General features: G+C 24.6%; 1 protein-coding gene across 1 annotated transcript in view; it reads right to left on the bottom strand.

Moving 5' to 3' along the window:
• Positions 1–16,187, bottom strand: part of LOC113559948 (trehalase) — a 90,466-nt gene that overhangs the window by 71,431 nt on the left and 2,848 nt on the right. Inside the window, exon 2 of the mRNA XM_026965737.2 lies at positions 4,656–4,849. The gene's annotated coding sequence lies outside the window, so the exon portion shown is untranslated. The remainder of the gene's footprint in view (positions 1–4,655; positions 4,850–16,187) is intronic.

The following is a 16,187-nucleotide window of genomic DNA, read 5'->3' as shown; positions in this document are numbered from 1 at the left end:
CAGGTGTGGTAATTAAAAAAATTAAACTAATTTCTTTTTTAACTAAGTTTAGTTAGTACTAATACACAATTCCCTGTACTGACTTTACACTTTAAACTTAAGGGGTTATATTTAGATAAACCACAATATATTAACTATATTATCAACATCGCATACTTCGCGTTTATTTGACTTAAATAACCCAATTAAAATTGTCTATCATCTTGATTACCTTTGTATTATATAGGTATTAGAGCAGAATCCATGTTTGTTAGATTTAAATTGGTTTTATAATGTGTTTTGACACATGCAACAGAATGACCTAAAATCAATTACTTGATACATTCAAAACATCAAAACTACAATAGAGTCAGAGTGATATCACAGGATTTTTTTAGTATAATTTTGTATAGATTTGAATTTATCAGCACACAAATTATTGTGTGAAACTTCATAAAACAGTTCGTGTACCCCACTTTTATCCATTTAGACAAAAATCGTGTACGAAAAATTTTGTGGGGGACACAATTTGTTAACTATGGGTCTAACAGCCTTTATCAATAAGTATATTGTATATTTCATGATATTTTTTTAAATCATTATTAAAGTTATTTATTCTACTAGGTGTTTTAGTAAGTTGATTTAATTTTTGCCAAAAATATCGCATTTGTGATATTATTAATATTAAATTGTTGTTAAAATGGTGAAAATAATAAAAAATTTTTTTTTATTTTTTGAAAAATGTTATTTTTAAATTTTTAAAAACCTTAATATTTTTAAAAGTACTTGAGTACTCTAAGTAAGACATATTACCCTATATGATATATATTTTTTATTATAGTCAAATTATTATTCATTAAGGTACAGAAAAGAATGCGATTAAATATTTCGACCGAATAATAAATAACAATAAAAATAAATAGTATAATTTAATGTATTATATATCTAATAATTAGACATTTGTATTTAACATAAAATAATACTATAGGTACTATTTATTTACGTATACAATGTGTTGTATTAAGTTTAGAATTACATAATATATTATTATGATAATTTCTAATTTAAAAAAAATGTGTTACTGTACCTAATTTGTATTTACTAGTCCCTCCCACCCCTATTTATGGTATCCGGCCAAAATAGCGAAACAATAACCGCGAATGTAAATTCGCGAAATAATAATGGAGAAAATAAAAACAACGAATTTTAAAAATGAGCGAAAATTACGATTAGGCATTTAGTTAGTGAAAATAATTTTTAAAAAAACAATTAGGTTAGTGACAAATTATATGCTACATCACCATTTAAAAAGTTATTATTATTATTAGTATTATAATTTGTAATTAACAAATGAAGTCTTTTAGCACAGTCCTTGTACTTTTTTTTTCCGTGGTTGTTCTCCAGCATTATACTGTTCTCGTTTCAATTCTTCTAAATTTTGAATTTTCTTTATTCCGTCAATACATTTCCATATAGTAAGATGGTTTCCTCCTAAAGAATTTACAAACTACACATTGACGCACTGCTAAACTACAACTGTATTAACTTGTCTTAGCTCAAATATAATACGATTGACAATATTATCTCGGTATATTTCCAATATTAAAATAGTTATAATAGTAACTAAAATAGCACATTGACGATAACCCGATACGTCCGTGGGTACTGGGTATATATTAATTTATTGGGCCAGAAATTACAGGTAAAAATAAGTTATTAAGTTATAGTTTTATATGTTTTATATAGTATTTGAAAAAGAAATTATAAAAATCTGCTGTTTCGCTATTATGCATAATCGCTTATTTTAAAATTCGCTATTATCAATTCGCGATTTTTACATTCGCGGTTAATTGTTTCGCTATTTTAACCTAGACCCCCTATTTATATAATCCTAACTACGCCACTGGATGCCAGCACGTCGTATACCAATATGACTGCGTAAGATTTATAGACGAGTACTATTCATTCATTCGTCAGCAGCACTTCACCTGTCCTTTTTTTTTTAGCTCTGATATTGCAAATTCATTCGATTAACCTTGATGAATTTAACGACAATTACCACTTAGTTTTATTGAGCTAAAAATAAACACCATCCAGTTAAAATAGGGATATAAAAGGGTCTTGTATGAAGGAAAGGTCATTTTCCTCCTACACACAATATAGAAAACAGTTTACGTGTCATAAATAATTGGTTTATAGGAAGTTAGCCCGCGGTACTTAATTTTAATAAAAATACATCAACGCAATATGTACACGTATGTGTTACAATAATTCAACATTTCAAATCTTAATTGAGTGAAAAATATGTTTTAATATTTAATCTATTAATAACATACGCAGCATTGTAACCACTATACAAGTCTACAAACCGTTTATAAATGCGTTATAAACCGTATCCTTATTTCGATACACTATAACGTGACTGTGCAGAATTAGGTGCTTAATAAATACAATATATAAAGCTCAGAAATTATTGCATTTATATATTTTTGTTTTCCTTTATAAATTTATTGCTGAGTTAAGAATAAATCTATTTTATGACAACGTGAGTAGAATAAAAGTTCTTAGTAAATATTTTTATGTAGTTACAGTGATATTTTGTTGTAAGTATCTTACCTATACACATGTTTTCTAATTTTAAGAATTTTACTATTTCATAATTATTGACCCAACATTTTAAGAACCAAAAAATATATTTTTTGAGATAAGATTGTAACATAATTTGTATAGTATTTTCTGTACTAGAAATATTATTAAATTTGCCTAAATTAAAAAAATTTTAAATTATGAGTGATGATGATTAAATTGATTTTACAATATTGTTTTTTACGCATCTGATGTCACTATTAGGAGTAATAAAAAGTATAAATCAGAATCACAATTTTTTTTTTTATAAAAGTCAAAATTATAAAAGTTTTAAAACTATTTTGTAGTAAAAAAATATCATAAACTTTTCAATTTGAGTAGGTAATACCGTTTGATAATTTAAGACATGGTCCATATTTAGTTTTTTATACAGTAATCTAATAATATCAAAAATGCATATTTACATTTTTTTGAGACGTTTGAAGTTTTGACAAAATTGAACATTTAAACGAAAACTAATTTTTATTCTTCTATTAGCAATTTTATATTTATTTGTTGTGATTTAAACAATATTAACCCTAGGGACTTTAAACTGTTCGAATTATCTACGTATAAATTATTATTTTATATAGGTACATAAAGACATTTTCAAAATGTTTAGACTAATTTTAATTTATTTATTCCGAAGATTTTATTCTAACCACTTTAGTTAGAATTATAAACTATAATACAACAAAATAACATGTTACTTGCAAGTAATGACTTATAAGTTAATGATATGAGATGAAATAATTGTATACATATAATTATATATAACTCGATATGTTTTGGCAAAAATAAATTCAACTTAAACTTTTAATACTAACAGAAAAATAAATAACCCATATTAATAGAAATAAATGATAAAATATTCTTCCTAACAAAGACACCGTTTTCACTTAGATTCGTTAATCGCGAATATTGTCCGTTTTTTCGTCATTGTTTTTACCAACACCACTTGCAGTTTTACCATAAAATAATTTGCCACATCGCCCCGTCAGCAAAAAATAAAACTATTCGTTTGAAATGTATACAGAACTTATAGACTGTAGTTGATAATAATTCAATGAATTTTGTTATCATTTATTTGTTTCTTGACAAATCAAAATGTTAACTTATAACAATAGTTATTAATTTATTATAATAACTAATAATTAATGTATATTAAAAATATACCTACAGACTGATTGTATATTCAAATTATAATTTAGTGGCGGACTATACAGAAAATACCTTTATGAATTTAGCAGCACAGTCATAACAGACACATTGAAATATTTAAACATATACAACGCATTTTTCAGGCATAATTGGAGCACTCTCTAATATTGTTGGACTTTATTTTCATCAGCATAGTGCTTTTTAATTTATGATTTTTTATTACAATGACCTACTCAATAACGAGGTACACTCAAAGTCGAAACCTAATAAATAGCAGAGAATTATTCTCTATTTTTCTTCTTATTTTGTATTAATAAAAATATATTTTGAATAAATTTATAGTTGATGTTTATCGGTATTTTATATAATAATATGACAATTAATAATTTAAATTATTAATAAATAATGATTATACAAGATTATATTGGCGTGTATTTTTAATAATTTTATTAGATCATTAAGTTCAGAAACCTAAATTAATACGGTCAGAATGGAACACTGATCTTAACAATGAACAATACATAAATAGATTTTGACTTTTGAAATAGATGTTGATCATTTCAGATTACTTTAATCATGGGTTATTATTTAACCTGTATTGATAACAGCAGACGGACAATATTCATCAATATACATTATACCTAATCATAATATTATAATAAACAATGTTTACACTTCACTGTCTCCACTGATAAACAAAAAAAACAATTAACGTTTGCCAATTTACAATATACACTATACACACTCTTTTATAATAGTATAATACTAATATAATATATCATATACATAATCTTACATATGTATAATATAATTGTCGTAGCTCATTAGTCGTAATTGTCGATGGGGACGTAATAAAATATATTATTAATTATTATATATAATATACTCACAATGCACTCTTCAGATTGGAATAAACGTGATGCACCATAGTTGAAGAGTTTGGAAAGTATTGATTATAGACTTCTGATGTTAGTAGATACGTAAATACCTTCAATTACTGTAATAGATGATCGGAAGATAGCGATGTATAATAAAGACTGGTAGTTACTTAGCTACCACTTGATTGGATTCACTAATCAAAAACCTGGAAAATAATGCATAAAAAAATGACGAATAAGATTATAATTCTTTTAGTTTTCCTAAAATATGGGAAGGATGGGGTTCAAATATTTAATTTTTCCTCCTCTTATTGATTTTTATTTTAACATTATTTATTATAAATTTGAGTGGTTAACTAATTAACTTATTTTATATTGGTTATTATTATTATTTTATTGTAAAATATTTTAATTTATTGATACCTAACGATGACGGTGTGCTAGAATGTTGTACGAACATCGGACCAACCATGAAATAAAATTGCTACCTACATAGATAATAACGACAAAATACTAACATACCTAATCTCCTTTATTCTTTGATAATTTTAAATCATAGTAAGTACATAATACATAAATTATTAATATTACAACCTATGTTTATGGCTAAAATAATTAGATCAAATACAATATAAACATTAAATTGTAATTTTTGTTGAAAAACGGTTTTGGATCTCTTATATTTAGGGAATTATTTTGATAAGAGAAAGTATTTCTGGACAATCAATAACACCTAATAATAATTTATGTAAGCATTGAGAAAGCAAAAACAAACGTCAATCGTTAAGTGGAGATAATTTAAATATATTTTGGTATGATCCGTGGACGGGTCTAATAACATTAAATTAAATCAGATAAACCAAAATATTTTATTCTATAGCTTTTTCAAGCTTATACGAATTATTAATCCAAACCAAAAGACAATATTCATAATTGGAGCAAACGAGAGAGTAGTAGTTTATAAATTGTCTTCTTTTTTACTTTCTAAAGTATTCAGTTGAACATTTTATGATGTTAAACCGGCTCATGACTTTTATCAAGATAATTTAAATTAAATCTCATACATATAATGTACATTCAAATTAAAAGGAAAATTTGAGTTATGGTAATCTAATATAGAAGACTAAAAAATAGTGACTGCATGCATTAATATGTTGTTTGGAGGATATATTTCCTAATTTTAAACATTATTGAAAATATACTCAATTTAACCTACAACAATAACAAAAGCAGTCAACTAAAAGAAACATCTTTAGTCTGAAGTAAGTATATAAATATCAAGACATATTTAATATTATATTCTATTATTGAAAATCAATTATATAGTTTGACTCTACTTAGTATATTCATAGACATTCATTTGCTTCTCAAAAGGAAAATCAATCTAAATCATTTTTGTTGAAAACGGTTTTGTGTAAAAATTTCTATTTTTCTTAATTTTTTGAAAAAATTTTTCCTTCTAAAGTACCAACTATCTATCAAAGACTACCTTAAAAATTAAAAGTTGAAACATTTAATTTTTACTATTCCAAAAGGAGTTTAGATTTTGCTACATAAAAAAACACACACATAATAAATAAACCAATAAATTCATCGTTTCGCTCAGCATCTGTTAAAAAGTATTTTTTTTTCAAAATCTATGTTTTTTAATTACAAATTATCTAAAAAAATATATTAATAATTTTACAGAGAATAATTGTTTATATTTAAAAATCACCTTGTATATATTGGCAATATATTATTCTAATCGGTTAGAATATTGCTACTTACTAGTTTTAAGTAATGCAAAGGGTATAATACACCAAAAGACCATATTTAAACAATGTTTTATTTTTATACTAATTTTAATTTCCGAGCAGAGCATTAACGTTATTACGTTTCTGGGTACCTATATATTTTTGATATTTTGTATTTTAGTGGACCGTCGTTTTAACTTAATTATTTCGGATTAGTCATTTGCTGATAGTATTTGGCAAAAAAAATATTTTTAACATTATACTTGTAGATTACTTACACAAACGTTATATAATTTTTGTAACAATTTTATCAATTTTAAGGCTCAATCTTGATGAATACCCAAACTGTATAATTCCTAGAATCTCAAAGAAATGTGAAAATTAACTACATTGCCAAATAGTATAATGTATAAACATTATTCAACTATATCAGAAATAATAAGCATATTGAATAAATGGTATAAAACTATAAACTGTTTTCAATGGAGTATGCACGGAGAGAGACGATGAGGGAATAAGATAAAACCTGTACTTATCTCAATAATTTACCAACGAATTTGTTGGATTGGCAATTGGTTGAATCGATATCTGATAATGTTGCACTTCCAAGTGCATAGGGGTGTATATATATTTCTATCTTAACCTTATTTTTTAATAATATTTCCTCTATGAAAATATTGTATAAATATTTCAGACTAAATTAACATTTTTGGTTCAGTAAATTTTCGTCAACATCGCAAAAATAAATGTACCTACTTGTACATACTGAAGTAATATCGGTATAATATCACTATATGGTGGACACCAAGTAGTAAGTGGTATAATCGAGGTTTGTGTAACGTATTATATTATTATTACCTACATCACCACGAACGTGAACGTACAACAAAAGATAGAAGTATTGTAATTTGAAAGTATTATTGCAAAAAATCTTGTAATAATAAAATTCGTAATATATTAAAAAAAATCTTAACTTGAAATATTTTATACAGTATTGAAGTTATAAGAGTAATATCAACTATTATAATATACGAAACGCTAATTGTATATTCAAAAATATATATAATATATATAATTATTAATAATAATAATGTATATTATATTATTATAGTTTATTAATATGCCCTTGTTCACACACGAGTAGCTAAGTATCGACTGATAATATCATCACGGGTTTAATTAGGAATACAATTTTTAGCTATTAAATTTAGATAATTTATATTAATGTATAATATTGTTCAAAATATTGATTTTTCTTGTCAAAGAATATTTTTTGTAAATAATTAATAAAAAATACAGAATACTCAAACGTAAAATAAAATTTAAAACCGAATATTTCAATTTTTCTATTTTATTACCTCTATGCGCGCTTTATTAATTGATCTGCCCTCCACCCTCTCCTCCTCTGCAAAACTAATTTACAACTAAGACGTATTTAACGTTAGTTTATGGTAAACACAAATAATTTTGTACATATTTACCACTTACTAACTTTGCCTTTAACCGAGTAGCACAAGTTATAAAAGATGTGGTTTAAAGGGATCTGAGTCAAGATTCCGACATTTAAAATTTCGATAAGTCAAAAGCGTATTTTATTACATAAGTTTTAGTAATATACTTGTACAACTTTATTGTTACCATATAAATAAATGTAGTTGTGTTATTTTTTAGCATGTTTAATAGGTATGTACTTAAAATAATTGAAAAGTGTTTGTTTGTTTTTTTTTTTAATTTTAAAAGAAATTTTGATCAAATTTTGAACTCTTGGATTTACTATTTTTGATATTTAGAACGGATCTTAGGTCAATAGTCATAATAACTCATTACCATCCAGAAACTTCATTCGTAATCATTTTTACGATTACTTCGTACAATTTATGTTAAATTTAATTTAAGTATTTTACTCTATGTTCGCCATAAAACACTCATTCCATAAAAAAACCCATTTCTTCATATGTGATAAACTAAACTTCGCGAGCTTAGATCATAAAGTTAATTAAATACCTATCTATAAAAAATTCATAACAACGGCATTTAACTACCTTAAATAAGATTGCATCAGTTAAAGTTGATTTTTTTTTTTAATATAAGTATATCGTTCTTTAAATTTGTGTTATAATTATAATACATTTCAACATTTTTAATGTTAAAATAGTTCTTATTGAATTGAACTGATTAATTAACATCTGCAAAAATAATATCATAATAATGTATACTTCTTTTTCTTTTAAGTAATTATTAAAAACAATAACAGTATATCTATCTATATATTTCATTGTAAATTCCATTATTATTGATGTATTTTTAATTTTCAAAATCCCAGATAATACATCGAAACATTTCAAAATGTTCACGATTTGAGCATAGATACGTATAACTTTCGTGTGTTGTGTATATAGATATAACTACATAGCTACATCACTATAAATTCACTGTGAATTTTTCGTGATTCACAAATTGTATGCAGTTTTATTGTACATAATATGATTTAATAATATACCTATAAAAAAAATACTATATGATTTCGAAAGTTGAAATAGTTAGTGAAAACATCAATTCGTTTTTCGTTTCTCAAATTGTATGTAAAATATATAGTATGTCCTAGAGTCATGTATCTCCATGAAAATCTGTAACAAATTTAAATGCGGTATTTTTACAAAAATTAGTAATAATACTCTAATTGAATGACAAGTTTTAATTTTTTTTCTCGAAGATTCAAAAATTAAAAAAAAATTTTTTTAAGCAATTTAGTTTTTAAATTTTCAATAATAGTCATTTTTTAATAAAAAAAATTAAATTAAGTGAAAATTGACCAAATATAAAATATATCAGTTAGCGTATGACTAGCAGCATAGTATTGAGTAATTTCATTGATTTTCTAATTTTATTAAACACTTAATTTTAATTTTTAAGTTTCATATTAGTATGAAAAATAAGTTAGCTAGATCAAAAAGTGAAACAAATTTTAATCACATAAATATCATTCTTGGAAATTTAGTAGTTGTAACTCAAACATTATCCATATGACCATACACGTAATCAAGCTCGTTCGTTCATAAAATGAAGATATACAAATCATATATAATATAGTGATGAAGAAAGGAGTTTACAATTTTATGAATGAATACTACATAGAGTAGTCTAAGATTCAATATTAATACAATACTAATTATTAATTATTAATAAAAATTAGGTAAAATAGGAATTTTTATATCAAATCGTATTCGATAAAATCGATTTGGTTTTTTTGGTCTAACTCAATAACGAATATCCTTAGATATCTAAATGTTATCTAATGTTTATATTAGCATGATGAAATTTATTTTGCAAAATATTTCGCCTCTTTTAGAACAATTTATATTTAATAGACGTACCATGAAAATGTCATTATTTTTCTATTGAAAGACTATTAACAAAATTAAAATTAGATACAAAATGTTGTAGTTAAAAATACTATATATATTATATACTATAATATTGTATAGCCAAAGTTTGAAAATTCAATAACAATTTTCTTAAAATTAATCTATATACAGTAACCAAAAAATCTAAAATTAGATAAACACAATTTTTTAAGTTCAAGTTTGGATGAAATTATATATTTAAAGAAATAATATCTATTTTAGTTTTTGTTGTACCTAATTTAAAAATATTATTCATGGATAGTTAAAAATAAAAGTTTAATGAGTAAAAATATATAAAAACCTAGTATAACTAATAATGTAGTATTGTATTTTATACATACAATGACACTTTCAATATCTTCGACAAAGATTAATTCAACTTACCGTATAACTAATAAGTACCTATCTAAAATAAATTACTACACTATATAAATAAATATGCTAATAATATAGGTGACTGTCTTCCCTCAGAATCGTTTTTCGTATGCGACTTTAGTGGCATACATAGGCCTTTCTTATGGAGGGGGGATATATTTTCACTCACTCTGTGTATACCTAGTATAAAGTGTATATCAAATTTTTATTTTTATATTAAATAATATATTATAAAAATAAAATCAATCATATAATCAAGGTCATCGATATTGGATGCTACCTTTTTCAATTAATCGACTCATAATTTATAAATCTATATTTATATACAATTTAGGTGGAAATATCTAACGAACAACTTGTACAGTGGCGTGCGGTAATATTTTATACTAGGCAAGCGCTAAAATGAAAAACTCTGGTTAAATTTTAAAAAGGCATTTTATTGATAAAAATTACAATTTAAAATGTATTTACAAAATATAAGTGTATTGATAAAGTTTTTTGAAAATATCGATAAGTACTCGGCGCAGCGCTTTCAATCGCTACATAAAAACATAGCTATCTATTTCTATCGCAACTAGTCATCCTATAATACGTAATAACGATACGGACCGGACAACCTGAAATACAATCGCTTTTGTAAAAAAATTGCCTAAACAAAAAATTATTTAATTTCTTCCGAAAAAATCCGGAAATATTGATTTTAGTTGAGTACTCAAATAAGAATTAATTAATATAGTAAGTATTTTATATTTATTCCTTTTTGACCAGGTAATATGCGTCGTTTACCTATAGCTTGCCCTTACCACATGCCACTGTTGTATATTTATGCTTAATTGTTGCCTATATGTAAAACGTAAACACTGAGGTCACCACATAGGGTCACTAATATATCATGATAATCCTATAACATGCTAAATTCAACAATTATAAGAATGTATTAAACAAATTTCATTAATTTAACATATAAATCTAAGAAAAAGAGGAAAAGTATTTTGATTTTTTGTAGTAAAAACCTAAATGGTCCGTACTCCGTAATGTTACTTAAGGGGCCTCGCTACGGTTATTATTTAAGGGACAATATTTAGGCAATTCATAATCTCGTCTTAGCCGCCTGAGATCTATGTATTAGTTATAAATTATTATTAGTGTAAGTGAAATGCGATGCGGGTACCAGCTGGAGTACACGCATGTATATGTCAATAATTAGATAACAATAAAAATTCACTATACGAATTTTACGACAACTTACTTATTGATTTGACAAAATTAAAGTTAGTTAATGTTGTCTGATCTTAATTCTGAAAAAAATATTTAAATTCAGCAGAAAAATGTCTGTAGATCGTATGAAACATTCCGGTTTTAGTTTTAATTTTTACAAAGTATTCCGTACGATCTATAGACAATTTTCTACCAAGTTCAGAATTTTTTTTAGAACCAAAATCGAACATCTTAAACTAACCTTAATTTTGTCAAAACTTTACGTATTTTGAGCTCAAATTGACGGCAGTAGTGAGGCTCCTTAATAAGTCAACTACCGATCCATAACCGCAAAATAGTTGAGAACGACTGGTCTATACTTTAAAATATATTTAGGGAACCCTAAAAAATTGAATATTAATTTAGAGGACTGCCTGCAAGGAAATCAGTTTAAAGCTCGAGAAATACTGGTCTACCACCGTTTAATCCTATCTAACATTACTATGTAGATAAAGTAGGTAACCTAACATACAATTACTGAGCCATAAGTAGACAATTATTATCTATAAGCAAGTATTATAATACCATCCATGGTCCGTCACTCATTTTCCTTATAATTGCTTCAATATTTTTTTTAAATAAAAGTATCTAATGAATGACAGTAATCCTACTTTCATTATGAAAATATTAATTTAGGGATGCAATGCAGTTTTTGTTTGATATACAATGCAATAATACATTAGCTACACAATAACTATATAAAATCTATGAATTTTCAACTCATAAAGAAAGTATATATCAAGTACAATACCAGGTATTTAATTTTTGTAGAACCACTTGGTGGTTGACTTTTTTTAGAGAAAAATACAAAATTCAAAAATGCAGTCGTATCGGGCGCATTACAATATCGATATTAAATTTATATTTGTTGACATCAAGTGTATAGTTTTAATATTAAATAGTAGAGTAATTTAAGAAAGTAATTTATACAGACGGTAATTTTTTTAAATACGTAAATTAAAATTCAAGTATAACTTAAACGGATCTATTTATAGTAATGTAAAAGTATTTTTTAAATTTTTTATTATTAATCAAAACAGTCTGCAAAACTTTCTTGAAGGTAACTACCAACACATCTCCTGGAGTGTATACCTCAGTACAACACATAATAAAGAAATTAAGGCATCTAAATGTAAACCACACGACCCGGAATCGCCGAATTAATTTAATTTATAAATATAATTATATACCTACATACACAGTTTATTAAATCAACACGATTGTAATTAAACTGTGTTTTTAATATATTATTATATTAATGTATATTTAAGAAATTTTAAATATTTTCAGATACTGGTATTAGATGAATTTATATTTTTTCTTATCTTTACTACTCTCAATTCACCGAGTAGGGTTTATAATTATTATAAAAAAAATAATATAGTAATATTATTTTTTTTGTTTTAATATTGATTTTTTTCGTAATGCGCTTTCTTTAACAGATAACGAAGCATTTTTTTTATCTATTTTAGAATGTACAAAATTATAAATATTAGAAGAAATGCAGTTTAGTTCCCACGCGATTTTTTCTCCAAAACGTGTATTTTAAAGCACTGAATACAAAAGTCTAATTCAAAAATTCTCGCAAATCATTATTTTTAGGAAGTTATATCTTTCCAAAGTTTACGATTTTACGCATTTACGTATGCATGCGCGAAACGCTGTATACTTTTCTTTCCTACGTTTTCGTATTGGATTGTTACCTCTTATTAATTATGTTAATTTATCTTGTAACAATATTATTATCTAAAGAAGTTTTGATGAAAAATTTAGGTTATTATATTAAACGCCTTTTTTTACTAAAATGGGCAGATATAGATATTAAAATAATTGAACACTAATATTGGTAAAATAAAATATCGTCTAACAACTCAATTAAAATGTACAAAATGCACTCGTCTCACAGGTCTAGTTAAATTAAAATAAATAGAACAATATATTATCATAAATTTATAATAAGTACCTTTTGGATTCATTCAGTTTGATAAATACTATTCAGTATTTAGGTTCTAATCAATTTTCGTTGATACTATTAATAGGTACACAATTTTCATAAATATATTATGTCAAAAACTGCCAAGTACTTTCTTAATACTAAACAACGTTAATGTTTTAATTTTTCTTCTATTAAATTATAAACTATTTGAACACATTTATTTAGACTATTTTGAAGCATTGGTACCAACTGTTCAAAAGTTAATAATTTATTAAGAATTAAGAGTCCCCGGGAAGCGATTTATCTCCAAATATTAATACACATTTTCATCAGATGTACCAAAACCGAAAATAAACTATTACCACAAACGATGATGACAAAACAATATAGCAAGTGAATGTAGTGATAATACCGTTGCATAATTTAATCTTCATCACACCTTACCAAAATAGAAATTGGTATCTAATTAAAAAATCAAAATTAACGTCGAAAAGTTTGTCAATTTACCTTTCAACTTAAGAAAAGAAATCTCATCTGTTCTTTACTTTGGGGAACGAAAATTCCAATTAAAACTCAAATTAAATATTGGGCCTGACCCTAGACAAACGTCTTATCTAGAGCCCAAATCTAAAATCAACAAAGAAAATCAAACACAACACTTGACTACACCGTCTACACCTCAGTCTTATACTTACATCAAATTTTTCTATCAACAATAGAATAATAATTTACAATCATAAATCAATGTTAAAACCTTTTTGGACTTATGGAATACGGTTATAGGGTTGTGCCATACCATCATAGACTAAAACTATTCAATTCGTTTTTGGTTTGTATTTAATATACCTAGGTATTAACAAATTAACTTACATAATTATGGTATACAACATACAAAAAATATTTTAAATTATACATTAGAGACTGGAGTAATAAATTTTGTAGTAGCATATTTTCTAAATTTGTTGATACAAAATATTTTTATTAAAGAAACGTTAATATCGTATAATACTCATTAGTCGTGCAGAGCTAACTACTGAGTACCTACCTATTTCTTTGAAGAGTTATTTTTATTATTGTTCATCAGAAAAATGCAGTAATTTAATACCTATTAAGTATTCATAAAAATATACATAAATCACCTGCAAAAGGTAGGCTAGCATAAACAGCTATACTTTGTTAATGACAGTATTATGACAAATTATTATTATGTATTATTCATTATCACTTAATGTTTACTCAAAAATATAATTCACTCCTAATTAAATTGTATGAATTTAAACTTAAACTAGTTAACAATGGCCTAGATCATTTTGAAAAACATGAACAAGAAATTGAACTAGTTCATTTTTAAAAAGAACTTTCTGATCACTGCATTTAACATATTACATATATATAGGCGTTCCAGATATTTTCATTTATCTTCTTCCTTTATAAAATCTAAATGTTAGTATGTTACTATAGTGAAAATAACTTTTTAATTTAATAAGGAGATCCATCTTAGTAGTTCAGAAGCTTAACTTAAAGAAACTAAACAGAAGTTCTTATTAAATTTATTAATATGATATTGTAAAGTGCATCATTCATAATTTTTTGAAAGTTATGAGTACCTATATTATAATCTTAAATGTTAAAGTTATACTTTATACTTTTAACATATTATATGGGCATAGGAATTGCCAGTATGTGTAAAAAATAATATACTAATTATTGTATATAAGTAATAATATCAAGTATTCAAAATTGTAAAATAATTGTAAAATATATCACTATTGATTTCACTTAGACAATACAATTTAAGTAAATAATTTTTAAAATTTAAACTATAAAACAATTTAACTGGGTATATTTAAATTTATAATTAATTAAAAAGTTTCCAATATATACTTAAAAACATAAGCAAAATAATTTTTGATTATTGCACCTCCTTTATTTATTGTAAAATTACATAGTCAAAACATAAATGATGAAAAAATAAATAAACTTTTAATATTAAACACAATATATTTTATGATTGTAATGAAAAAATATAAAATTTATTCGTTATTGGCAAAACAATAAGTACCTGAAAATAATATGTTCCATATTGATCTCAGTTAAATAATGACGATGGTTTGTAACAATATGTTTGTAATTTAGTATGCAGAAAAACTTTGTTTCACATCAACGCTTGTTGTGGGTGATAGGTGTATATTTGAAAAATATCAATATTTTCTGCGATTCAATGAATCTTACGAGCAGCATATTTTTAAAAATATTTTAAATATTTGTGATGTGGAACAAATGTGTACATAATATGCATAAACATGTGTTTTGATGGAAAAGATCCACTTTTACCAAAATATGTAAAAATATGCAAAATACAATTTGTAATATTATTTATTTAGGTATGATTGATGAAAATTAATTTATTACATGTAATCTTTTATAAAAATATAAACATGTTTTATGCAAAATCAGATCTTTAATAATAATATACTTCATTTGTTTTTATTATTATTATAACTGTTTTATCAAGTAAAAAAAAATTGTTACTAAATTATACAAACCTAATTTATTTATGATGATAACTGCTCAGTTATTTGTTAGATTTATTATTATAGACAGAGGTTTGATGTTGTTGAACAAAGTAATAGTAAACAACTAATATTAAAAATAATTTTTTAGTTATATATAAAACCTATTAACTAATGGAGTTATCAACAAGATGGGTTTATAAATATATTATATTACACAGATGACCTTTGAAATTAAATGACAAAGTAATTATAGGTGTTGACTATTTGTATAATAACATAAAAATGGATTATGTATCTATTAGATTAATTAATGTTTATAA

This window comes from Rhopalosiphum maidis, chromosome 3 (assembly GCF_003676215.2).
Source record: "Rhopalosiphum maidis isolate BTI-1 chromosome 3, ASM367621v3, whole genome shotgun sequence".
NCBI classification, from domain to species: Eukaryota; Metazoa; Arthropoda; class Insecta; order Hemiptera; family Aphididae; genus Rhopalosiphum; species Rhopalosiphum maidis.
Note: the sequence above shows the minus strand (reverse complement) of the source record. Positions and strands in the feature narration are given on the sequence as shown.